The following is a 26,736-nucleotide window of genomic DNA, read 5'->3' as shown; positions in this document are numbered from 1 at the left end:
AAACACTTCCTCTGATATGTGAAATGGGTTAATCCTTTCTTTGAACTATGTCAGAGCCACTTCCATCCTTTTATTCAGTAGAAGAAAATAGAAGATGTCTGATTAAATGCTAAGATAATTTTCCTGACTGAAAAGCCAGTATATGAGGATGCTTAATTTAGAAAGGGGGGAAACTGAGGCACGAAGGAGCCATCAGTGACACTGCTGTCAGCGTTCACCTCTGAACGCTGACAGCTCTGGTGTCCAACTCCAAGACCTGTCACTGGGAGAACGTTTAGGGAAAAAAACCCAAACAAGGACACCCTCCTCTTGTAACAACCCCTTTGTATAAACTACGCCTATGGGAGAAGGGGATACTCCAGCCCTGCTCACTGTCAGTGTGACTTACGTTGTACCAGCAGTTCATGGGTTTATGGGGAACTGCTTCTAAAGGGGTGATAGGACTAATTTGAAAACTCAGCTCTAAATGCACTTGAACAAGGGGAATTCAACTCTGCTGCTCTTTGTGTTAAGTAGTTTTATTCATAAAGTGAATAAACACATGCAGCTAAAGAGCAGTAGGTACCCCAGGTAATGTTAATGAATGACTGACATTTCTCCAATTAAAGATTACATTCTACCTTTCAATTAATTCACAAAATGGCAGAATTCGTTTAAAACCCAAACTTCCCTCAGGAGAACAAATCTGTTTGGGTGCTCAACAAAAATTCTGGGTTTGATTTTTTTTCCCCTTGAAATAGATGTGAATGGCATGAAATATTTCTGTGTACTTTCAAGAATAATTGAAGCATATGTACCCAAAGTGTAAGACTTTTGCAAACTGGTTTCAGACTAAATTATCCATTATATGAGACTAACACATAAAAGCCTTCCTCTACATCAAGTGGTAGATCAAAGGGAGGAACGATGGCTTGTCCACATGCATAAACCCCACCTCTCAAATTCTGAGAACAAGGATATGCAGTCTGCATTTTAACTACATCTCCATGACATGAAACGCTATTCCTGTGTCTCCTACTGCGGGAGAGTCAGGTAGTCCTGGCTACAAAGATTCCCTTTTACATTTCTCCCTTCTTTTTCTTGTTCCATCACACAGATGACATTTCAGTCACTAGTCCCGGGTGACTCTCATCTGAAAACTAAACTTCGCTCAGTTCCTCCCAGGGCAGTGGTGGAGTCTGTCAGGGAGCAGCGAGATCCTCAGTCCTTTCATGGTACATATGTGAACCCAAACCCCAGCCCTGCAGCCCAGGGAGTGGATGCTGGTGGAGATGTGCACCATGAACGCTGCTCTCTGCCTGTCCCATGGGTACCCATCTTCTTGTAGTGGTTGGAGCACAGGGTTATGAGTCAGAACATCTCCTTTGTACTGTCCGGTTTGTTGAACTCAGATGAATTTAAATCTTTCTGTGCTTCATTTTCCTATCTGCAAAATTAATCTGGTAATATTTCCACTCTTGTAGGGGTTCTTTAATTACTCTGTCTACCTAAACCCCTTTCCTTTGGGTGGATGCTGTGAGGGGGACAAATGCTGAGCGTTATTGCTGGTAAACACTAACAGATCACTCTATGATAAGGACCCAACACTCTCAGCTTTTGGCGTGTTTTGTTCTGAGTCTTTCTCACTACTTCTTTCTTTGTCCTAAGAAATATTATAAACTTAGCTATAAACTTCCTGGTTTAGTGGCATAATTAAAGATGCTTGTGCTTGAAATTTGACTGCAGTAGGAGACTGAAGATGTATAGTTTACATGCATGTCTAGATCTAGTCTCCCAGCCAGTAGATTGGATGTTAGCCCAATTACTCCCATTACCGTCTGGTTTCCGAGCATTGATGGACTACCATGATCAGAGAATAAATTCCTTAAAATAACCTCCCCTGGCTGAAATGTAAACGGCCTTTTTTATTATTGTCATGGCTGTTAAAAACGTGAAGTGCACTGGGGAGGTGCTGAGCTGAGGCACCAGAAGAAGAGGCTGTGATCATGGAGAGGCTGAAACTTCTCCTCTGATCATTTCTGACAGCTCCGAGTGGTTCTTCCACAATTGGAACCACTTGTGCTGCTTATTAATATAATGAAACTTATCCTCCAGCAAAAACAGAACCAAAGGTTGACACAAGAGTGGAGCAAGAGGCTGAAACCTGATCTGGTTAGGGATCTCTTAAAGATGATGGAAGACTAATAAAATCCAGTCTGTTTCCTACCTCCATTACAACTCCCACACCCAGTCTGTCTTCACGAGCTAAAGTGGAATAATGGCTCCTTCCAGAGCCAAGGCAACCCCCTGTTCTGCTTGAGAACAGCATCTGATGGTCTCTGGCAGCAGGGCCTGTTTTGGTACCTTCCCTTATCTGTGAAATTTTTCAGTTTGATTCCAGTGGGTGCTGGATGTGGCCTCTAAAATGCTTATTTCTTCAGGGATGGACTTTTATTTGATAGGGGGGGTTTAATTGTTTGAGGGGTTAAAAAGGGTTTCCACAGTAGTTCAGCAAAGCTCAGTATTTGATAGATCTTCATTGTAAAGATAAACATTAGTTAAGTGCAGAAAAACATTCATTTTTCCATTGGCAATAGGTTACAGCAGTAGTGAAACCTCTGCCTTTAAGAGGACTGCTCAACACCAGGAGATGTGGAGTGAAAAAATAACCCCAAACCTGAGGTCTTGAGACGTTTCAAGAAGTAGGTAGGGAAGCAGCTGAGCAGAACTGGGAGGTGAGCAGGGCAAAATGTCAGAGTTGATTTAACTCATTACATTTAAGTGGAAAATAGGGGATAAAAGTTTAGTTTAAGAAAAATTAAGGAAATACCCAAGAATGAGTTTACAAAGTGCAATATTTTCTCTCAAAGCCGTAGGGTTAGCAGGTTGGTATCCAGCATCTGTGACTGATTAGGGGCATTTGAGATGGCAGGTGGCTTTAGGAAATGGAAACCTTACAGGGCTTTGCAAACACTTTCTGTAGTTAGGCAAAGCTATTTGATTTATTCTCACTGGTTTTCATTGTATAGCCTGGTTTAAAATCTATCAACTTGTCTTAATCCATGTTAATATCTTCATATAGACATAGTGTTGTGTGAATTCTCCAAACAGATTCTTTAGAGTTGCCCTGGAGAATAACAGAGTTACTGGGTTTACACTTCCAAGGGCCGTGTTAAGGTGATGAACATAAATCATGGCATTTAAAAATGCCAACCAAATCTTTTAGACAGTAATGAGATCAAGAACCAGATCTGATCATGTTTGCTCCCGACAGTTTTAAAGAGATCTATAATTCAATGTACTTCCCTGCCGCGTGGTCATGCTGAAATTGCTTGCCTATGCTAAGAAGCCAAACCCCAAAAGAACCCCTCACCAGGCTTAAAAGGGTGCAGCCGGGTTGATCCACACCACTGCACATGGCAGCGTCACACAGCTGGAGAATGAGCAGGGAAAGGCAAACTTGCATCTGTTCTTGGCTCCGGTCAGGAGGCCACGAGCTCCTCTGAGGCTGTGCAAGACGCAGGGCCACAGAAGAGCTTACGCTTCTCCTCTTTTCATTTGGATGGGAACCAAAACTTATCTCTGGGAAGAAATATTTGGAAAAGAGGCTCAAGAGGGGAACATAAACCCCATGGGAAGTGGCTGGAGCTGCTTCACAAATCAAGCCCATACACAACTGGTTTCTTATAAAATGATAACAGTAGGTAAAACAGAATTTGCAGCTGCGAGCAGTACAACTGTAAGATGATTCAGGGCAGGTGGAGTTAAAAATTTCAATTAGCCTTCCCAAATAGCATTCCTGGGGAGTAACTCAAGGAGCAAATACTGCAGAAGCCCCAGCACAGGTTTGTTATTACTAGAGAAGAAAAATCAGCCTTTGGCCAAACCTTTCCATTATCTAATACTGTAAAACCATTCCTGCAGTGCTGTCTTGAGATGCTCTAACCTCGGCACTTGTCCAGGTCCGTTTCCAGCTCGGGATTGTGTGTGTGTCTGTGTGTGTTCTGCTGCAGATTTGTTTTAAATCACCCTTCCTGAAGCTCTCAGCATTCTGATTTACAGGATTTTACTAAGCTTCACCCAGCCTTTTCTTTTCTTTACGAAGTGTATGTTTTACTACTTTGTATTTTTTTTTCCAAAAAAAATAGATTTTATTGGACAGGGGTTCACATAGCTGCATAATGTTTGTCTTATGGATTTTGTATTAAACCACTTTAACACTTTTGTAGACCTGAGGAACTTGGCAAATACTGTGAGTGAAATGCCCTGAGCTTCATCTTGCATGCTTTGAACTGAGCATGCTGAACTTTGCCTAGTTACCGAGCTGACACGTGAGCAATCCATTTGCAATTCAGAGACGGAAAGAGAGAGGGGGCCTGATCCTGCTTTTACCAAAGCCAAAGGAAATCCTGCTGCTAAGTGCAGCAAGACCAGCAGCAAAATCATAATGACTATTTAAGATGATATTTCACAAGTACAGTAATGTGACAATCATGATGAAGTGGTGGTTTTTCCAGAGGCAGTGTCTGAATTAATAGGGTCTTTCCAACCTGCTCTCCTTGAAACAGGTTGCAAGAGGTAAAATAGAGAAATAAATAGTCTCTAGGGTACTTTCCCCTCGTCAGGATTTTTATTCATTCAATAAATAGCTGTTATATTTTGAGGTTTGGGGTTTGTTTTCTCATTGTTGTCATCTTCCTCTTCTTTATTGTAGCATGAGTAATCTAATTTTTCTGCATAGCATGTTGCAGTTTGATAGACAGGTCTCTGAGGGAAGCCTTATGTGTCAGCATCAGTGAAAATGACTTCTGAGGTTGGCTCACACCCCCACGCGAGCGTGGAATCCAAATCACCCCAGAGTGAGGCATCCGCTGCCCCACGCCTCGCTGCTGGGTAATGTATTCATTTGCCTCTGGCAAAAGAAGAGTGAGATCCTCCATCGCATGCTGATGCCATGTGGAAGAAGCCATAATTGGGACTGGTCACATGTTAAAGTAACTGCAAGCTGCTTTTTGCCGTCTGTGTAGATGAAGTTCACGTCCCTTGATCTGCACGTACAGACATCCCCTACTCTGAGTATGCGCACGGTTTGGAGACCCAGCAATTCCACACAGATTTCGCCAAAAAATAGGAAATGCAAACAGGCTGGAGCTCCCAGGGCTCTTTTCCAGGATTCAGTCCTAGTGGGAGGAGGTTTTACTGGGTTCCAATACTACTTTGGTTTGTCAGTAATTATTAATGACTTGTGCAATTGCATTCCCCACTTCAATCAAGGACAGAGGTTTCAAATCTAGCAAGAAAGCGTTCACAAATCAGCTCTCTGCCTGTTCTCTTTTCACAGGCAGATGCAGACAGGGGAAGAGGGAGTTTTTGCTTCAGGTGCGTATAAAGCATTACAGCTTGGCTTCTAAGGGGAGTCTTTGGGACTGAGCTTCCCAAGTTTCATGCCTCGTTCCCTCCTCTCAGCAATACACCTTAAATAATTTGGCTCCCTAGTATTTTAGATCTGCATGGGAAGCCCACTGAGTGGACAGAAGATTTCAAGGGATTCATCTGCTTGCAGTCATGCCCCTAAGAGCACTCCTGCCCTCTCTTCCCTGGAGAAGTTACTAGGTCTGCTGGGTCTAGTTGGAGCTGTGGAAGATCTGCCACTGATTTCTGTGGCCGTGGATCATTGCCTCAGTTTCCCTGTCTATAAATAAGACCTTTAATAAGGGCATAGTCTCTCCAGGGTGTGGAAGGGATACTGAGCACCTGAGATGAATGCTGCTATCTGATGATACCGTGATTGTGGGCAATGACACGACAGCTGAATCTGCAGATATGAAGTAAGGCTGTAATTTCTGATTTCACTGTTGTCCCACTTCCAGGTAGGGAAATGGAGCTGGTTTTGCAACAAAGCTACCACATTCAATCTTCTTAACCTTCAGTCTGGATAGCTGCAAAGAAGAACAGAAGAATTTTAGGGTTAACGTTTTAACTTGGCTTGATACGCTCCACAGTAGCAGGGAAATAAACTACCTTCTTTGGAGCACTTTACTCCTGACATACAACCCATTCCTCATTTAGCAGATGTAATTCTGCAGGCTGTGTACATTGTTTACATAACAATGAAGATGTGAGGAGGCACACAGGTCTTTACCAGGGAAAGCCACCAACAGCAGAGACCCTTTTTTAAGAGGGTCCATCATGGATGCTCTCCTAGAGTAGGAGACCATCCTAGCATGGGATTAGCCATGTATGACATTAGGCATAGCTTTACTAGCAAACTTTATACTCTTAATTGTCGCTCTGTTTCCTGGCAATTCTCAAGTAATAATGTCAATAGATATCAAACCTTAAGTGCATAAGACTCAATTATTATCTTGCAGAACACAGGGGCTGCTCAAATCCAGACTATGAGCTCACAATCTGCTGTTTACTTAAAGTATATAGAAAGCACTTGACCTCTTCTCAGTGGCATCCATGTGGAAACACTCAACAATAGAGGCCTTCCTTGGTTTTCTTAGGAATCACGTTTCAACATTTTTATCTCCTCTAATTAAGGTCAGTGGTTCATACACTCCCACTTCTCTCCTCACCCCACTCTCCCAAAATTGCAGGCACTTATCTGGCTCCAGTTACCCCGTATGAAGCATACTGGGCCCAATTTGTGCATATGCAGTTCCTGGGGGGAGTGAACAGTCACGGAGATGTGGGGCTCTGCTAAACCAAACGCTGTGTCTGTGCTTTTATGTTCACGTGCTCCTCTACCACGATGAGCAGCAGAGTCTCATGGTGAGAAGAAAACAGGAGGCGGGGGGTGGGATTGCTGCAAATGTAATTCCACTACGAGAATATTTCCTAACCCACAGCACATGTTCCCACCCAGTGGGGAAGGTGTGAGCGAGTTCTGAAGGAGGACGGTGCAGAGCGAATCTCATCTCCCTTTGCAACACTGTAAGTGCTAATTGCAGGCGGGAGGGAAGGGTGTAACTGGTAGACGTCTAGGAGAAAGCCTGGGGAATACAGCACAAGGGCTCATTTTGTCATTGAAACCCAGGAGTGCTTCACATCCCAGCGTCCCTGGAAAGATGCACTTGGACACTGCTTTGACTCAAGCCCTGACTGCATCTTGGTGCAAACCTTTGTGTCATTCATAGGGCACTACTGAGGAATGCTAATGCATTGTGTCCACATGGTAGAGACCAGCTTCCATTTCATTGTCAAGGCTGAAATAACACATCCCACTGGATATGGGGCCTGTGGGGACAGCCCTGGTAGCTTTTCAGAGTACTATATATCCTGCTTAGAAATTATCTTTTCTACTAAAAAGACTGTTTCTTTTATCATTATTATTATTGTTGAATAGGTAGTAACTATACATGGTTAACAGTGAAAGGGAGAGGTTTGAGAAATAAAACTGTATCTTGATAGAAGTCATATATGTAAAACCAAAACCAGGCCAGGCAGCTGCAGACCTCAGTATTTATTTAGGCTTGTAGCTGATGTGTTGCACTCTTCCTCTTTAGACTGACTTGTTCTCATTTCTCACACATTACACCGTATCCTTGTCAGAAAAGAGCCAATGCTGTCCTTTTGTTGTTGTTAAAAAACCAGAACACACTAACAGAGTTGTGCGCTACGTGAGATTGTGCTGACCCTTGAAAAGGCAGGTCTGCAAGCCAGCTCCTCCATGCCTCCATCAGCACATGCTTCCAGCCTAACCCCTTGTGCTGCGCTCAGCTATGGGTACAGGAACAGGACACCCATTTCCTGTAGAGAATAACAGCCCCAAAACATCATTTCCCCTTCCCTCGTGCTGGTTTGTAAACAGAATACCTGTTTGCTTCTAAGGGTGGAGCAGGGCAGCCTGTGCTGCTGCGGAACCGGTGCAGTGCTGTGGGTTCCTCACCCCAGTGGCACAGGGATGGCGTCAGTAGTTCCTGGTGACAGAGAGATGTGTTGGAGCACAGAGGACATTTCCACATCTTCAGGGATTTCACACAACAAGGTTAGAGTTTTGTTTCCCCTGGAACTGAAATTAAACCGCTCTGGAGCTGGAAACCAACTCTTGAAAATCACTGCCAGCAGAGCAGGCCAGGAGGAGAAAAAATACAGTATCCCAAAAGTGAGCTACACGGTGACTTTTTAGTAGCAGACAAACTATATTATTACTTAGTACCTGGTTTGTTATGTAGAGGGCTGGGTTACACATCTTCTGTTTAGTTCTGTAACTGACCATGGCACTTCAGTGGCTCCGTATTTCATTTCTGCAGCACTTTCTTGACTCCTTTTGGGAAACCCTTCATATTCCTGCCAAAATACAGTCACTGGGGACTGCTCAGACATCCTCATCTCCCCCTTGGATTTAAGCTCCATCTTTTTTGCAAGTATGCTGTGAGTTTTCTCCATTGCTGGGATATGTGTTATCTTGTTCAGTTGCATTTAATTTTGCATCAATTTGCATATTCTCGTCCTGGGCTGAATCCGTTGAGATTTTCCCATGACACATTTTGCCTCTGCAGTTCCCAGAACACATGTCCCTTCTGCTGTGGCAAGAGCTTCATCTTTCTCTTTGGGAAAGTGTCAGTTCAGACACGGTCTCTTTCAGTTTGGTAGGGATGAAACTCAAAGTCCTTTCTCACTTGAGTCTGTTGGCTTGAGCAAAAGGTTGTGGTGCGTGCCATGTCACTGGTTCGCTGTTGGGTATTTTGTGCTTTCATTAAGGCTGTTTCTACATTCACAGCTCTCACCTATAACAGGAGAAACTAATATTAATGCCAGCCTAATTTCCTTCAGATACAGTGAGGAGCAGTGCATGAGCAGAGGTGATGTTCTTGGGTATTGCAGTAACAGGGGTCACAGGAGCTAGATAGGAAAATAAAGCAGAAACTACTCCAGGCTCTCAGCTGCCAAGGATTAGGGTTCATTTTCAGATCTCTACCTGTTGACAAACGGGGGGAGTTACTACCATGTTTAAGAGCACCCACCAACCCCAGCCTCCCAGCTGAAAGGAGGGTGTGAGCGGGTCTAACAGCACAGGGAACCTTATCTCTGTCACGGTGAAAAATCAAAGGCACGTTTCCAGCTGTGCCCGTGAGCATTATTTGGTCACTGAACAAAGCAACTGGCACCTCGTATCCAACCTACGGAATGATCACAGCCTGGTTCAGGTGCACAAACAAGTGCAGAAATGAGCTCCATGCACAGAACTCGTCGTTATTCAATCAAGCCTTTAATTGTAAATGTTTTAAGCAAGGAATTGCCCTGTTTTATGAAAGTGTGCTCAGCATTACTCCACTGCAGACATCTGTCATTCAGCAGGCACCACCCAATAAAAGTGCTTAAAATGTTCTGTTCCTCAATTAAAATATAAACCAGAGCTGTTTAAGGGCTTTTACGAGGTGATTTCTATTTACCTGACAGATTTCCACACTGGAGGAGTGTGAAGCGGGATTTCAGGTTCTGATCAGAAGTGACGGCTCCACAGCAGAGTAAAGCTTCAGTTGTTCTAATTCATTCCTTTTTTTGTTAATTTCAGGAATAGTAAAAATCCATAAAGAAGAAGGAAATTGACATGCCAGAGCAAAGCTCAGAACTAGGAAGGGTTGATGCTGATCATGGACACTGTACTCCCCAAAAGGAGTCAGGCTTCGGCCCTGGGATTCTGTGCTGAAGGAGCCTGTGTCACACCTGCTGGCCTCTTCTTCCACATTTCATCTGGCAAAACACAGGTAAAAGTGCTCTGCTCCTGTCTGAAACAGCCTCTTAGGAAGAGGAATGAGACCATGGCGAGACAAAATCTCCCATTTCCCCTGATGAAACACTGCATGAATGTTCTCATGGTTATTCCATTGCACATGGAGATCTCATCTCCTGTTCCACCTTACTATGGCTCTGAACAAAGACCTTTCTTTTTTCCTCCTGCTACTCAAGCAGGAGTGGACCTTACACTGAAAACAAGTACTTTCTCTAAAAGACAAACCAAACTTGTACCTCTCCTTGTTCCAGGGCCTCAGAAACTCTTCACTGGCATATAGAGATGCCATCTGCCAACAGCAGTGTCAGGACAAGAGGACTGTACCCTTTCAAGACAAAGAGTTCAATGCTGAACCTTAAATCCGAGCCTTCTGCTCTTGCCAGGTAACAGTTTTTGGACTGATTCACTCTGTCTTATACTGCCATTAAGCCATTGTGTCACCCTTCATTACACCAGGGTCGCAGCTGGTCTCCAGCAGTGCAGGCAAGCAAAGGACAGAGCCTGTGGTCCTCCCTGTGGCTGCTTTTGGATACCTGCATGTAATGACCCTCACACCAACACAAACTGGGATCTTGCAGGTATGGGAAAAGAGGCTTATCCTTGAACAACACTGCTCAGAAAATGCTAGGAAGTTCTACATTAGTCCTTAACTGTTGTGTGGGTTTTCTGCCCCTCCAGCAGCAGCAGGATGAAGCATTAGCCACAGCAGTGATACCCCCCCCGTCAGTTTTTCATGTTATTTATATGTACCCTTTTGTAAGCATATCAGTTACACAAATAAGTTCTCAAGTGCTCAGCCACTCAATACAGCCACACAACAGAGGAAAGAGTCCAGATTAACATGGAATCACACATGTGCTGAACATAGCAGGGGACAGGAGTAAATAGTTACAGGTACAATTCAAAGCCACGTCTTAAGAACTTTCTGTTTTGTTGCAAGGCAGCACTTCAAGCTATTAAAAATAAACCCTGCATTTTAATTTCCAAGGTGTAGCAGCCAGAGTATGTCAGAGTTATTCTTAGCCATGGCAGAATTGCCATCTTCAGGCCACTTTTGAACACACCAGATTATTCCATGCTAATCCAAAATCCAGTGCAAGCTCCTCCCTCCCCTCTGTTCATTTTACCCTTTGCATTATGAATGCTGTGGGTAAGGACTGCCTGTTTCACAGGGGGCTTGGTATCACAGCAAGCTGGTTGTTGATCTCTGGATGCCTGCAGGCCAGCAATCTGTGCTACAAGTTACCCCTCTTAAAAAAAACTCACAAAAAAGACAAGTGGATAAAACTGATGGCAGCATCTGTAACAGGCTAATTGGGCCCTTGTGGGCAACACAGCAGATACAAAATTAAAACAAACAAAACATCACGTTGTACAACTGTACTTTCAGGACTGTTATCACAAAGGAATCCGCCTGGATTTTTATTTTAGGTTTGTTTTGGTTAAAAGGACCTAATTATGGCCAGAGCTGGAGTATCACAAGTCTGTTTTCATCTATAAAGAAAGGATATTTTGCCTCTGAACCTGAGAAATTGTTAGAAGTTGGTAATTAGTATGACTTGTTAATAGAGTTTGGCTGTGATTAAGCTGTGATTGAGTGTGAGTTTGGTTCTTGTCAATGTGAATGCCTGTAAGGTTGAGAGATGTTTAATGAGACACCTGTTGTCAGCAGCACCCGGTGGTGCTGTGCCTGACTGGAATCTGTACCGCCGAGCGGGACCCGAGTGTAGGGGAGGGTCAGACCCACTGGGTACATGCACCCAGCTGCAGAGGGCTGCCCCTTGGTGGTAACAGCCTCACCCCCTCCAGCACAGCCACAGCCTGTGCTCCAGTGCACCGGGGCTGGGTTGTGGTGGTTGGTGTGACACATCAATTACATTTGACCTGGGGAGTGCAACAGGCAAAACATGTTGACATCGTAATTTAGTCACTCTGGGATGTTGGCCTCTGCCACAGTGTGATGGTCCGTCTTTGGGAGGAGGCAGGGGAGAGGTTGCAGCCAGGCAGGTCTAAGCACACACACACACACAGAATATCCAGCCCTTGGGTAGCCTGTAATACTGGGTCTCTTTAAAATGTGACACTGATGGAGAAAGGTTCTGCACAACCCAACCCTTGTTTGTCCTTTCCTTTGGGCACTATCCTACAGGAAAAACATCCCACTGAGTGACTTTAGTAACTCCTGGGCTTTGGACACAGAAAGTTTCATTCACAGGCTATATTTTGTGTCAAAAATCAGCATAATTTTCCACATGACTCCATGTAACCCCTCCCCACTCCAAAATTCAGGCATGATGATAGATGTGTGTATTTGGACTTCATACATAAAACATTTCCCCCAAAATGTCTATTAAAGTGGCTGCTACTTAAAACACACCTGGGTTTTACATGCAAAACCCAAAGAAGCTGGAAGCAATCAAGCTGGCCGCTGTCACAGTCTTTTAGTATCTGAGAAATGCCTTAACTGGGAACAGGAGCTGAAGCATTTCGGCTTGTGTAATGTCCTTCAGGAAGGAGCCATTGGCTTTGTGATGAATCTGAGCAACCACTGGATGGCATTGCTCTACACGAATGTACCTGCGAGCGCAGGCGGTGGAGCCAGAGCAGGCTGGTGTGCCAGGGAGATTAATTCAAACCCGGGATGCTCAGGCCACCGTGACCTTGCCCATCCTTTAAATAATACACAGACCTCTCTTAGCTGTCTGGCTGCGACCTCCGGATAGAGAGTTTGGTCAGAGTGAACAAAGCCAACATCCTGAAGCACACTTACTACTTAATGAGTGCATTTTGTTATAGAACAAACAGCCAGGTTTTAATGCTTTTCCTTCTTGTGAGATGGGAAAATGAGTTGTTTGTACTTTAAGACCATATCAGACAATCTCAGGACAAGCCCAGCCAGCGAGCCATGACTTGACCAAAGCCCTGATGCTGCAGATGTCAGCTGGCCAGGCAGCTCCGCTCCCCAGGGCTCACATGGAGGGAGTCAGCTAACACTGGCTGAGCAGTGTGTGGTGTGAAAAGCAAAACTAAAGCAAAAAGAAAAAAAAAATGGGATGTCCAACATGTTCTATTTTGATGTGGGCTTGGGAATGCTGAGACCAGGTTATTATCCCAAGTGCGGTGCCTCTCCGTGTGACAGCAGCCTCTCAGCGTGTGTTAATACAACTTTGCCTCCTGCTACATCACTTCCTGATAAGGAATCAGCTGGTGGCCAAATAACCTGATGTTCATGTTGTCCCCCGTGGGTCTGTGTCTCTTTCATTAACAACACTCTGTGTTGGCCTGGTTCTTTTGGCAACTGCATCTGGCCAAGCCTATCTGAAAATGTCACTGGCCCAGTTTGCACCCAAAAGAAATCTGCTGATGGCTGTGGAGATGCAGCAGGATATTTGGAACTGCAGCCCCACAGAAAATGTATTTGAAAGGAAATACAGTATTTGTGAGGGTCAAATTTGAAGTCAGTTGACAGTCATAGGCAGCATGTATCTTCAAACTAGGATATAACTCATCATCAAGTGAGTACTTGTACACTGGCTGTTAGGTAAAGCCACTCTGGGCACACATTGCCTATTAGTATTGCCCTGGTTTGACCAGTCTAATAAATTTAATAATCATAGTCAATTAGATAACTCCAGTTACAACAGGAGTAAAATTAGATCAGTTCAAGTCCTACAAAAGCCCCCTACACTGCCAGTTCTCAGTTCTGTACTCATGTCCCTGTGTTGTGTTGCACTCAGCTGCCTTTTTAAGTACAGGAGAGGCAGAATGAGTAACTTGCTTTATAAACTAAATTTACATATATAAGTATTTTTTCTATGAACCCATTTGTCTCCTTCTGCACCTACCTCCTAATCCAAAACCCAAGAGAACTGTATCCATCTTGACCTGCTGCCTACTGGCAGATGCTTTCTACTGTCAGAAACACTTAGGCTCAGTGGGCAATTGCAGTTATCTCCCCAGTGGGCTGTTCAGGTCCCACTTTGGGTGGCCACCACTCTGCTACAGTGACTTCAAGAGGAGGCAAGGGCAACTGGTGTTGATTAACTGCTTAATGTCTCCAATTAGAAGCTGTTGCTTCCCATAGGAAGACCTCTAGGACATGACACCAGCCTTAAGTGGGATGAGGAAAAGGCAATTTGTTGCCAACTTCAGCACCTCAGGGCTGTGTTTGAACACAGGTGGGATAAATGTGAATATCTACATTTATTTAACAGTCAAGGAGCATAAAGGCTAAGAAAAAAGAAGGGTCTTCCTGTTTCTCCTCAATGCAGAACAGGCTATGTCTGGAAAAGATCCCCTTGGACCCAGCATTCATGAGGGTCCTGACTGAGGTGCCCACTGCTGTGCTGGCTGTTTTAAGGCAGATCTGTACAGGCAACCCAATCTTTCTAGAGTCAGGGCAACTCCCCAGACCTCCCAGAAGTCAGGGTGACCTTGGGCACTGCAGGGCAGTCCAGAACAGTGGCAGGCAACAGGAACTGAGGAAAATTCAATTCTAGAGTAATTCCAACGCATTACAGAACTCTCAGGAGAAATGAGCTGTACCTGCTGGAGCAGCTCGTTGTGTTCAGTGGCACAGTGTAACAGGGGATCTGTCACTGTCAGCACTGCTCCCGTCTCTCTGGAAGCCATGGTGCCTTTCACACCACTCCATACAAATCCAAGCCAGCTGTCCCACCTGATGGAGCAGCTTCTATTCTGAGCTCTGCTGTCTGCAGGTATTGTGCTTATTGATTACCTGTGGCTTATTGTCCCCTGACATTGTTAGGGAATATGCTCCTGCTTACGATCACTACAGCTGACACAGACTGTTTCAGACCTGGCTGCAGCCACCTGGCTGCCTCTCCAGGTCAGAGAGCAGTAGGATTGGTATGAAACGAAAAGGAAGCTAAAAAAGGAATGTTGAAGTCACCCAAGTCAGAAAAGACTGGGGGCCTCCCTGATTCTAGCTGTCAATAAGGTGTTAGATAGGGGAAGATTAACACCCTTTAGCAATGACACAGCTGTTCCATTGAAGGTGATAACATGCAATCAGGGGAGGGAAGAGTCTAGCACAGAATAATGAACAGAGCAAGCAGATATTAGCAACAGGGAAGTTTTTAGCCCAAGAAGCTAAAAAAGCTTCTTCAAGCTGATTATTTTAGTGGATATAAATAAGTATAAAAAGCCTCACTTTAGGTCTGCAGAAGAAGCTCAAATATTTACCCCTCTTTTTAAAGTCAGACTGGCTCCTAAATAGTGATAATGTAGAGAGTAAAATCTCTTATCTGGCTTGGCAGTGAGCATGCAGATAAACACAAAGCTCCTTACCCTAAAGATGGCACGTAGCACTGGATGTCTTCCTCTGAAAGCATAGGAAGTTGTGATGAGAGTAATTTTGGGAAGACAATAGATCTAATAGTGGAAAGAGCCTCTTATTTTGTCCATTTTTGTCTTTTGTGGAATCAGAACAATTAATTTCTCTGTCTATTGTTAATGGCTAAAGGTAGAAAATAGCATTTTGATATCTTTAGCTTTTCTGCTTGCCTGTCTGAGCTTGTCCACTGCATCAGGGACCCCCAGGTCAGTAAAACAGCAGTGAGTTCTGCGTGCTGTAAGACATCAGGATGCTTAATACAGAGTTAAATATGGGGATTAGATGATGCCAGTCAAGGGTGCAGTTTCACAGTCTGCCAGGCTGCCACCATTGTTACCTCTCTGCTCACTCTGTATGAACAGCATTTCTGCAGCCATGTGGCCTGTTCCATGATTAGATTTTGGCTGGATGTGAGCATGATGGGCGGGGGGTCTAGCTGAGAGATGGAGGAGAAAATGGGATTACCCCTTTAAAATGCAGTGTAGACTTAAGTCAATCATGAACTGTACTGTGAAGAAAAGTCTTCACAGGCAGTGCATGGGGGGTCTCACCTAACACCCATGTCTGCCTGTGTGCAGAGAGAATCCAAACGCCATGGTGTTCACTGAGAGAGGGAACATTTCAGTCGATCTCTACCAAAACCTTTAGAGCCCTTGATTCCTGCAGGGCAGGAACTGGGAACTGCCTGTCTATCCCCTACAGGAGTCAGGGACCCACTAGTCCTTTGCCACCTCACTGCCTGCTCCCTATCTCATCGATTATACACAATGCATCAGGAAAAGGGACTACTCTGAGCCCCCCCAGTCCCAAAGGTGGCAGGTCCTGTTCCACCTGCCAGAGATGGGCCACAGTCACCCATCTCCACTCAGACCTGCCCCATGGGAGCATCCCTGCTCCCTCTGTGTCCCTTTTCACTCACTGCTCCCCAAGCATCCCGCAGGAGCTGTTTCTAGGAACAGAGTGAGACAGGCCATGCCACCAGCTCGCAGGGAGGCGACAACAGCTACGTCTGTTCCCTCTCCTCGGCACTCAGGAGCTGTGACATTGCTGTCCGTACAGCCTGAAACAGAACAGGCAGGAGCTCCAGGGAAGAGGAGGGGGTCTGGATGGAAACAATAACAACAACAGGGACACCACCAGCACCAGCAGGAGCAAAAATGCTGCTTTACCACTTTGGAGTGCAGCTGAGCATATGGACAGTCTGGGACTGTTGTCAGCAGCCCAGAATGGGGTAGCTCTGTTCTGGCAAACTCAATTTTTTGTCTTTATGACCAAGGAATAGTTGCATGTTGGAAGCTCTGTAGTTGCTAGGGGAAAAGCCATTAATATGTTGGTGACTGAGAAGTCAGCCAAAGCAAGTGCTGAGATGAAATTACTTTTTCCCACTTCTGTTTCACCCCGGGTGTGTCATACAGAGTGTTTTCTCTGCTCAGGGCACCTCATGCACACTGTGCTCTGCTAATTTATTTGTCCTTTTTTGATTTCATTTTTCACCTTTCCCAACCATGACTCCGAAGAATAACATTAATCTGACAGCCCAGAAACACTTCTTACGTGATAAACCCCTGCTTACTGGCAAAGTACAACTGCAGACTGTTTTTCTCCTGTAAAAAAAAACCACCTTGTCCTAATAGCCTGAAAAGTAAGAATAGCAAGTAACAGTGAGATTGTGCTGCTGAATCAAAGCATGAGAATGGGAACACAGCCACAGCAGAGACATCCTATGGAATAATTAGTAATTTGGGGATGAGGCCCAAGGGTGCTACCTGGTTCCCAGTACAGAAGAGGCTTCTCCCTGCCCAACTCTTGGGGTAACTCTGTGCCCACTCTCATTCTGGAGTAGCAATGTTATTGTCAATCACTGTAGTTCTGCTACCTTGGGCAAGCAGTGGCTGGCTGGGTAAGGCTCTCCCACCTTCTACACTTGGAGCCTGTTTCATTAGTGCAGCCCTCAAATCTTGCCCACATATACAACAATAAACCTCTGGAGAGGCTTATTCCAAACCAGAACAAAGTATTCTTATTCCAAAATAAATACATCTGTGTGTCTGCTGATTTTAGAATAGAGTTCACAAAGCAATGGAGAGAATACAAGTTAGCACGTCCTAATCACCCCTCCCTCCAGCTTAGTCCCATAAATAACAGTGCACTTATACATAGGAGATGAGATTGGGGTTTTGGGGTTATTTGTCAAAAGCCCCCAGTTTTAATGCAACTGTTCCCAATTCCTGCCAGAAATTCCCTGGAGACATCCCCTTTACCCTGCTACACAGGAGTATGGCTCCAAACCGTGCTTGAGTGAAGTCTGTTCTGCTTTGCCTAGTTGTTTGCTCTAACCCACACAATTTACAGCTACTTCCAAAACTGGGAAACAATACAAGCCACATTTTGTATGATCAGGTAACATCCCGCACACACAAGTATTCATTAAAGAATAGTCTTGGCACTCTTGAGTGCCAGCTTCTGACTCCACTGTGACACAGGCACATTTTTATGCTCCAGAGGAGGTTTTTTTCATCATGAGACACCCAACAAGAGTCAGGAGCAGCTCTTCTGATCAAAAGGAATCCGTGCCAGAGTCTGCAGGTTGTTCACCCTATCCCTTCATGCTGCTGTTCACTGAGAGGCTGCTCTGCTCTGCAGTTGCCTCTTGAGAAAGGCAGAGCAAATTCTGCACTGTGCAGTAATAGATTAATAACAAATGTCCTGTTTGTATCAGTGGAAAAGGAATTTAACTATTCCTGTGACACAGAAACCTCACACACAGCAGTTAGCAATGCTGAGATTTGTGAATACTTTACTTATTCCGTGAGTATGGGTGTACCTGGCCTTGTCCTGGTGCTGATCAGTGTTGTAGAATCATAGAATAGTTAGGGTTGGAAAGGACCTTAAGATCATCCAGTTCCAACCCCCCTGCCATGGGCAGGGACACCTCACACTAAACCATTTCACCCAAGGCCTTGTCCAACCTGGCCTTGAACACTGCCAGGGATGGAGCATTCACAACCTCCCTGGGCAACCCATTCCAGTGCCTCACCACCCTAACAGGAAAGAATTTCCTTCTTGTATCCAATCTAAACTTCCCCTCTTTACATTTTAACCCGTTACCCCTTATCCTGTCACTACAGTCCCTAATGAAGAGTCCCTTCCCAGCATCCCTATAGGCCCCCTTCAGATACTGGAAGGCTGCTATGAGGTCTCCATGCAGCCTTCTCTTCTCCAGGCTGAACAGCCCCAACTTTCTCAGCCTGTCTTCATACAGGAGGTGCTCCAGTCCCCTGATCATCCTCGTGGCCTCCTCTGGACTTGTTCCAACAGTTCCATGTCCTTTTTATGTTGAGGACACCAGAACTGCACACAATGCTCCAGGTGAGGTCTCACAAGAGCACAGTAGAGGGTCAGGATCACCTCCTTCGACCTGCTGGTCACGTTCCTTTTGATGCAGCCCAGAATACAGTTGGCTTTCTGGGCTGCAGGCGCACACTGCCAGCTCATGTTCATTTCCTCATCAACCAGAACCCGCAAGTCCTTCTCCACAGGGCTGCTTTGAATCTCTTCTTTGCCCAACCTGTAGCTGTGCCTGGGATTGCTTCGATAGAAGCAATGGTATTGATTTTAATAATGCTTTGCTTGTATTTAACAGATCAATTAAAGTTAAAAAAATAACCAGTATGTCATGAGCAGCCTGAAAACCTTCTCAATCTTAAGCTCATTTTGTCTACAGATCTTGTAGAGACTATTAATTTAAACACAGGGTGAAGGTAGGATTTCAGCTGCAGTGCTGCATCATCTGTATCTGCTCCCTGGCAGTCCTGGCATCTCCAAACACACTTAGTGACTTCAGCCCTCTCCCTATGTAGACACTGCAATAAATAACTAACCACTTAATTAGAGTTTAAGTATTAAATTGATCTGTTCTGAAAGCTACAAGTGTAGGAGGTGAGTTTTGTGAAGACAGGAACAGCATTTGCTGAATGTGCTTTGGATAGCTTCAGCCAAACCATGAGTGAGTGTGCTGTGGGTTGAGAGATTGAAAAATGCATCTGTTTTCCATGGGGCTTGGCTATTTTTCCACTGGCTTCCACACTAATTTGGAGCAAGACCACAAACGTTTTGACCTTTTCCATTAAGGAAAGCAGCCGTGTGTCTCCAAGGCAGTGGCAACCATAAAGTACAAAGTTGTGGCTTCCTTTTAGAGAACTGAAGAGCAGCAACTGAAGAGCAGCAACTGAAGGGCAGCTCAGAGCCCCAGAAAAGGCAGGAATCCTGGAGCACCGTCCTTACAGCTTGCTGACTTCCAGTGTCTTGGATGTGTGAAGGAAAAAGCCCTGCTGCAGCAGCCCTGATGAGCGTGAGTCTCGTGTTGTGAGCTCCTGGCTGACCATCTACAGCTGCTGAACAGAAGCCATAAGTCTTGTAAAACCAAATGTCCATTGAAATCTTTTCAATACAGGAGAAAAAAAAAAAAGGCAGCTTGGGATGCAACATTCCCAAAGCTCCCCAACTCCTGGCTTCTCCCTGGGTTGGCAGAGGCAATGCAAAGAAAGCAGGAGCCAATAAGGCTCCTCCCCAGGCAGCTGAAATAAAGCTGACTAATTGGTAGGAAAAATCAGATTCTGTGTAACTCGGTCAGCATCTGACCATCAATTTTCTTTGATGTAAAACTACTCCTTGAGGGAATTGAGTTGCTCCTGTCACTTGTGTCATGATAACCACATGTAACAAGTAAGTAACCATCAGCTTTATGTAACGTTTGGGCATAAAACTGGCATGTCCTTCACTAGAGAAGAAATAAATGATTATCCACACTTGGTGAAACTGAGGCATCAAGAGGTACAGTCCCTAACCAGCGTTGTTCACAAACTCACTGCTCCAGCTGCGTCTGGCTGTCAGCTCTCCTGACTCCTGCTCTTTCACTGCACACAGGCAGCCAGTGGCAAAAGACCATGGACTTGTCTTTCCCACCTTTTGAATATGCAATAGCAATGCTCAAATATGGCTTCAAATGTTCTGAACTTTTTACTGAAATGAAGGAATGCTCCTCCAGGTGAGGGAAGAGGCAGACCCTTTGTCTGGAAAAAAACTGGAATTGTTTAAAGAAAATAGCCCTCCTCATTGATTCAAATGGAGTAACTGAAATGCTGTTAATAGCTGTTGGTGTGGTGATGAGAAGCCCTACTTAGTGAGTCTAAAGGATTAAAGCCCTACTTAGTGAGTCTAAAAGATTAAAGATTTGAACTCCTCAAGACCCCCTCCAAAACCTCCTCCTCAACCCATCGCCTGCCCGGCTGACTTTAAACTGCCAACACCGCCAAAAAGGGGATGTTGCATCTCTTACAAACAGCCTTTTGTTTGTTGCTCTGACACCTGCGAAAAGCAAAATTGTTATTTTCTTGCTGCTTGTTGCTAGTTTGATGCCCGCTCTGGGGCCCTACATCAGAGACACTGTTCAAAACAGGTTGCAGGGGTCCGTTTCTGTGCTGTCTGCCGATGGTGCTGCCTGAAGGAAAACCATGGAAACGGAGTTTGACAGGCTCGCGGGGACCCGCGGCTGCCAGAGCCGCTGCCTTTGAGCGCCTGATGAAGACATCACAGAGCAAACACAACATTAAAACACTGCCGGCTGCTCTGCATCACTTAGAATGCAAATCTCTTTGTTCTGCTCGGCCCTCACGTTTGGTAGCCAAGGAATCCGTGCTGTCATCTAACATGGATTTGACGACCTCGTTTCCCTCATTGTATCACCTTTCTCTCTTCTAAAACCCCCTTCCCACCCCTCCCCAGGAAAAAACCCTCACCATTTCTTGCAGGAGGGGGGCTTGTGTGGGGCTGAACGGCTTTTCGCCATTTCTGGGATTTCTAGGCACAAACTCGGTGCCCGTATTGCAGAGCGGAGTGGGCTGCATTGCTTCGTTGCTCCCTGTGTGTTATTTGACTTGAATTCATTTACATGGCAACTCGCAGGGGTAAATTTTATGTCATCTTTATGTCACAGATTAAAAGGCAAAAGTAATCCTTTATTTGAGCAGCATGTACCTTCTGACCTTCAAACCATACAGCTGAAAACAGAGGGGAAAAAAACAGGCCTTCTCACACTTGTAATTCCAGTTTTATCATTTCTTAGGCTAAATTTGAACTATGTAGTTATTAATTCAACCCCCCCTATTGTAAGTAGGCTGTAGTTTAGTGTTACTTCCTGACTGCCTTAGCCAGGGTCAACACTTCAAAGTGACCCATGCCCTGGTGCTCAGACGTGCCATTTCAGTAGCTCCTGACAAGAAGAGGGCATCCAGGAAGGGTTTTGTGCTGGTTGGAGAAACCCTGATCCTAAAAATACAGCTGAAGACCTTATCAGAGTAGCTTCTTGGGAAGCTCTGGGAAGCTTGGGCTCAAGGGCCCCAGAAAGTGGCCTGTGACCTGTCCTTGTCCAGACTTGGCAGTAGATGAGCCATTTCATGGAAAAATGAAACTGCTGCCTCGTGCCTCATGTTTTCTTTATAAAGCTGGTGTCCATAGGGAATGATCTGTAGAAAGGCCACATTTTTGCCACCCTCATTTTGTGTGGATCAGTTCTACAACTACAGATATGGGATAGACCTGAGGTTAAAGACATTTCTAAGTCATGGCTAAGTCCTTTTCCTTTCCTTGCCCCTGCCACAGTGGATGCTGGTCTGTGTCATCTGTGAATCCAGCAAAATTAGGCATCTTCATACAAAACCAGAAAAGAAGTCTGTTTGGACAAGGTTTTCCAGTGAGCAGCTCTTTCCTGCTTCCAGTACTGGTCCAAAGCTGCTTTGAGTCTCTTTTCCAGCTACAGCCTAGGAAAAGACACACTTTACAGCATAGATTAACTGTCTCTCCAGGAACTATTATTTGTGGGTGAAATCAGGTTAACTATACATCTCCATGCAAGTGCTGAGGCCAAGTCACACAGTCCCCAAGGAGATCCAGGTGCTCTCACTTCTCTCTGCTCCCCTAAGCTCCTTTGGGTTATGCAAGTCGTTCTGTCTCCTTTTACACTCTTTCCCACCCTTTTTCAGGCTGACTCCTGGAAAGACCTTCAGTTTTCTCACAGACTCACTGACTCTGCTTTTCCTGACTCAAATCCCTCTGCAAGACCTTGCAGAAATGACATTTTAAAATCATCATTTTGAGGCCACATTTTTCCCCTGCCCATTGATGTCCTCTCCGTTTGAATTGCAGGGTTTAGTTTTGACTGTGAGGCAAAGTTGGTAGGTTCTCGACTAACCCAAAGTCAGGTCAGAAAAGAAGAATGGAAACCAGAAAGGGAACCCAGAATGTCAAAGCAGAAGACAATCAAATTTCTGTGTCAAAAAGAGGGCAAAACTGAGGATGTGGGACTTCCTGCATGAAAAAATCTTGTAGGCAGTTACTTTTTCCCCTCTTCCTTTCTCTCACAGTGGGACAAATTCCACTTTTTTTCCAGTTCATCTGTAAAACATGAGGAGCCAGCTGAGCATAGTGTTGGTTCAGAATGAGAGCAGCTGACAAGGGAAAGGTAAAAGGAACTTGTAACTGCTGCAGTTCTAAGAAATTATTTCAGTGTGACAAAAAAATCTAACAACTTCCAAAGGATGCAGGAAGGCACTAGGACATCATCCAACATTCCCTAACATAGCAGCCTCCAAGGTATAATTAATGCATTTAAACACAGGCCACCAACTCCTGTTGTCTCATGTTTTCTAGAGGTGCCTGATCCTGTTGTCCTCTCATGCTTGGTTACAAAGGGCTGCAAACAAGGAGGAGGCAGCTCTGAGAGTGGGAGCAGAGTTAATGGTCAGAACTTGGGTGCAGGTGGAAAAGCAGGACATGAAAGAGAAGCTTGGATAGAAAAAGTCCTGGACCTACTGCTTTAGCTTACACATAAGATATTGGGGTATTTTGGGGGGTGAATTCTAACTCGCATGCTCTTTTATATATGTTGCAGACCGCTGTGTGTTACTTTGATTCAGGGACCATGATACCCAAAGCCTGCTCTTCATACACAAGGTACCTTCCAAATGTTCCTTCATTCTCAGAGACTTAGAAAATTAATCTTCAAGGCAAACTGTAAAAGACCAGATCATGAGCAGCGTGTGGAGCTTCCCATGGAGCACCCTGCTCCTCTCTGGCTACACCTCCTCCTCCAACCCTAGCTGTTTCTCCATCTCCTTAACACAGAGAGGTAGAATGGCACAAAGCATTTCCCAGGGAACTGTCCCCACTAATAGTGACAACAGTGCTGAAGTGGAGCCTGAATCCCATCAGCGGGAAAGCCCCCTCACATCCAGACAGCAGCACTGATCAGAGAGTCTGGGACTCCCAGGATGTTACAGTGTGCTATTAGAGAGGGATATTCAGAAACAGTCTAATTAGTTGCATTTTCTTTTCTAACCTCAGTCAAAAACCAGTCAGATTCTGCTTTAGATTTTGACATCCTATTAAATGCGGAACACAGGCCAATAGCTTTCATTTTCCCCTGTGATGCTACAGACTCCTGTTTTTATAGTTTGACAGAGAGACATAATTAGGCCTCAGAAAGGACAAGTCTAGACTATTAGTTCCCCACAGAGGCTCCCTGGAAAGTCAGAACCCACAATTATTCTCCACTTTCCCACTGAGACAAATTTGTGGGTATCTATCTGCTCTCCTGCCTCTGATACCCTGCTCATAACCTTTAAGCCTGAGACTTTACACTCTGTTCTCTTAAAGGGCACAACAACAGACAGGTGTTGGACTTTCCAAAGGGACAAGAGCAAGGTAAGGACAATATATAAGGACTCACACTATAGGTTGAGTGCTTTTCAGTGCTGTACCCAGAGCAGCATTGTATTGCCGTATTTCTGCCCCCTTCACTGCTGCCCAGCAGAATTGGGCTTTAGCACAAAAGTCATCACCAGAGCAAGGCATTTACTCACACTCGTTTCCTGGGGTCTTTGCCTATTCTCCTCCTCTGCTTCCGAGTTACCTACAGCTTCACATTTTGTTCCTCAACAACCAGGAAGCAGATTCAGTCTCTGGATACTACAAGTCCCTCCCTCCTTAGTCTTTCTTTGGCAAATTGTACTACCAGCTCCCTCTCGCTTTTGGTTTCCAAGTGCTTGGATGGTTTCTGTACCTCTCCTGTTCAGCTGCAACCCTGGGCACGCCTGATTAAAATGAGATCTCATCCTCAATATGAGCACGGAGCTCTGGGCCTTTGTTTTTCCAACAGCATCATATTTCAGATGCGTCTTCAGTTCATAATCCCCAGTAATCCTCAGATCCTAGTGTGCCTAGCCAGCAGTCCCTAATTCTGTGTAAACCACTTTACAGCTGTCTTCATTATATCTCATGTTACTGTTTTCAAGCCATTTCCCCAATCTATCCGCATTGTACTGAGTTTTAATCCTATCTTCCAAAGTGTTCTTCAACACATTGCCTGGGAATTCAACTCACAAGGAGTATCAGCTCCTGCTCCCTCTTTCCACCTGCTTCCCACCAGTGACCTGGGTGCACAGTCTGTTCCTGTGCCAGGGATGTGCAGTGCAGGAGATGCTGATGGTGCCTTTTTTTCCTTGCAGCATGTTCCTTGCCTGTGTGAGATGGCAAACCTTCTCAAGACTATTTTGCCACATGGAAAGCCCTGGATACTTGATACCACAGAAATGAGTCAAAATTCTGGGCAGAGCTTATTTGCTTCTCAATAAGTGCAATTAAATGTTTTCCATTTCTAATAAGCAAGGATTAGTCTTCACTTTGGGTTACCACCCCCCTACTAGGTTGCAAGAGGAACCAAATCACCCTATCAGCCAGTGGTGTGCAGCTGCTAAATATCCCCATCACTGACACTGGCACCTTTTCCAAGCCAAAAGGGCATCGACCATGGAGAGCTGTGCAGATGCTGACTGCAGCACAGCACCCTGTAAGCACTCAATTAGCCTGGCCACTTGCGCTCAACGTCTCAAGCACTCAGTGGAAGTAAAATGCTTACACAATCCCTCTGCCTACAAGGCCTTGAAATCTTTAGGGGGCCTGGCTTTGCTGCCTGGTTTTCCACTGACAGGCTGATGGAGACATCACAAATCTCTCCAAATCACTAGGCTTCTTTCAACATCAAAGGTGTCAATGTTCACTCTGCCTCGGAGCCTGGGGCAATATAAATCACGCTTGAATATGTGAACTGAGTGTCTGAGGTTAAACTCTCTGTATATACAAATATTTCTCCTTGGGTAACTGATATTATTGTACTGTTTCTTCATCAACATTGAATATTTTCTATAAATCGTAATATTCCAAAGGAAAACAAAGCCTTACAGGTGAAAAAAGGGGGAAAAAGGGATGAACTAGGGTGTTGTGGGAAGAGAATAACTCATTTGAAATATACATTGCCATTATTTTGGAAGAAAAATCAGTGAACTGATGAGGGTTTTTGTTGCACTCTTTCAACATCCATCGTTAGGTTAATGTTGTCTTGGACTGAATTGAGTCTCCAGCCACAGGGATGTGAAGCCCTTTCCCTGGACCCTCTTTGGTGTGTCTCTTCCCAAAAGCTCACGCCTGCCCCCCCCACCACCACACACACTGCTCCTCCCTGCAGAGCTTCGGCAGTGGTTGGCACGTGGTGCACCAGATGCCATATCCTGGCTCAAATCATGGGCTGGAGAAGGCACAACGCCTTGGTGGTGGCTGCTGGGAGAGCCTGATTCACCCTGACTGGCACAGTTGTGGCACCTGCGTGGGGGGTCTCCACTACCTCCAAACAGGAGACAGGACAGCTGGGGTTGTCAGTAAATTACACTGCACAAAGACAGCTCTCGTGCCTGCCCAGCCTTCTGCAGGCAGGGCCCTGGCAGGAGCTCCCGTGTCAGCGCTACATCAGCACATTTGCACAGCGCCTGCACCGCTGCCAACTGGCCCTGCCCTCTCCGAGCAGCAGCTGAAAGCACCTGATGCTGCTGTGGAGAGAATTTGGTCCAGCACCTTGCAGGGTATTCAACAGATATCCTGTGGGAGAGAGCGCCAAGTCCCCAGGGGTTTTGCTGTTCCCGGGAAAGAAATGACTATTAAATTCAGGCTGTTGGCCACCCAATAGGCTTTCTCAGATGCAAGCCTCCCTGCACTCACAACAGCCAGTTCCATCCCCCTGGTTCAGCAGGGCAGGGAGTGCAGCAGACGGCAGCTTAGCAGCCTCTGCATCCTCGTACAAAGCACACAGCTCACTGCCCCACCGCGACTGCTGCTGCACACATCAGAGAGGGATTTTTCCCTTGGGCAGCCACCCAGCCAGCCTCCAAGGCTTTACACCGAGCAGGAGCAGGAGCTGGGAAACTACCTGGTCTTACATGGTGTGTGTTTAATGAAATTTTTCTTTATGACCTCTGCAGTAAATTGCCTGTGCTCAGCATTGTGTTGGAGTAAGTAACACCCGGCAGAAATTGTCGCGAGGCAGTAATTGCGGAGTCGCTGTCGAAGATCTCTGTGCCATCAGGCAGGGATTTTCATTTCATACATTAGTCACAATTTGCATATAATCACAGGCGTAGTTGCATACAATCAGTACAGCCCTTTGAATGTGAAGAAGGGAATAGGCGAGAAAGCTGCCCAGCACTGGGGAAATGCATGCAGTTGGTGTGGGTTGTGTGGCTCTCCCTATCACCATTCCAGCCACCCGGGGCTG

The 26,736-nt window shown here is 45.4% G+C and overlaps 3 long non-coding RNA genes across 6 annotated transcripts in view; 1 reads left to right on the top strand and 2 right to left on the bottom strand.

The window, feature by feature from the left end:
- Nucleotides 1–502: 502 nt before the first annotated feature.
- Nucleotides 503–7,926, bottom strand: LOC133265832 (uncharacterized). The gene is made up of 2 exons (XR_009742126.1): nucleotides 7,801–7,926; nucleotides 503–6,750 (listed from the first exon to the last, which is right to left on the bottom strand). It is a non-coding gene; the product is annotated as an uncharacterized LOC133265832 (long non-coding RNA).
- Nucleotides 7,927–7,937: 11 nt separating this feature from the next.
- On the top strand, nucleotides 7,938–25,338 carry LOC133265834 (uncharacterized). 4 transcript variants are annotated; one of them, XR_009742129.1, is made up of 4 exons: nucleotides 7,938–8,101; nucleotides 9,503–9,695; nucleotides 9,973–10,104; nucleotides 24,641–25,338. It is a non-coding gene; the product is annotated as an uncharacterized LOC133265834 (long non-coding RNA). The 4 variants fall into 4 exon arrangements; XR_009742130.1 differs by lacking the exon at nucleotides 24,641–25,338 and adding an exon at nucleotides 22,499–23,846; XR_009742131.1 differs by lacking the exon at nucleotides 24,641–25,338 and adding an exon at nucleotides 21,738–21,929.
- Nucleotides 8,552–26,736, bottom strand: part of LOC133265833 (uncharacterized) — a 40,816-nt gene continuing 22,631 nt past the window's right edge. The window contains exon 3 of the long non-coding RNA XR_009742127.1: nucleotides 8,552–8,714. This is a non-coding gene — a long non-coding RNA (uncharacterized LOC133265833). The remainder of the gene's footprint in view (nucleotides 8,715–26,736) is intronic.

The sequence above is a fragment of the Pezoporus flaviventris genome, unplaced genomic scaffold, assembly GCF_033815535.1.
Source record: "Pezoporus flaviventris isolate CSIRO_AGI_PZ_B2104156 unplaced genomic scaffold, CSIRO_AGI_Pfla_v1 ptg000006l, whole genome shotgun sequence".
Lineage (NCBI taxonomy): Eukaryota > Metazoa > Chordata > Aves > Psittaciformes > Psittacidae > Pezoporus > Pezoporus flaviventris.
This window is presented reverse-complemented; position numbering and strand designations above follow the sequence as displayed.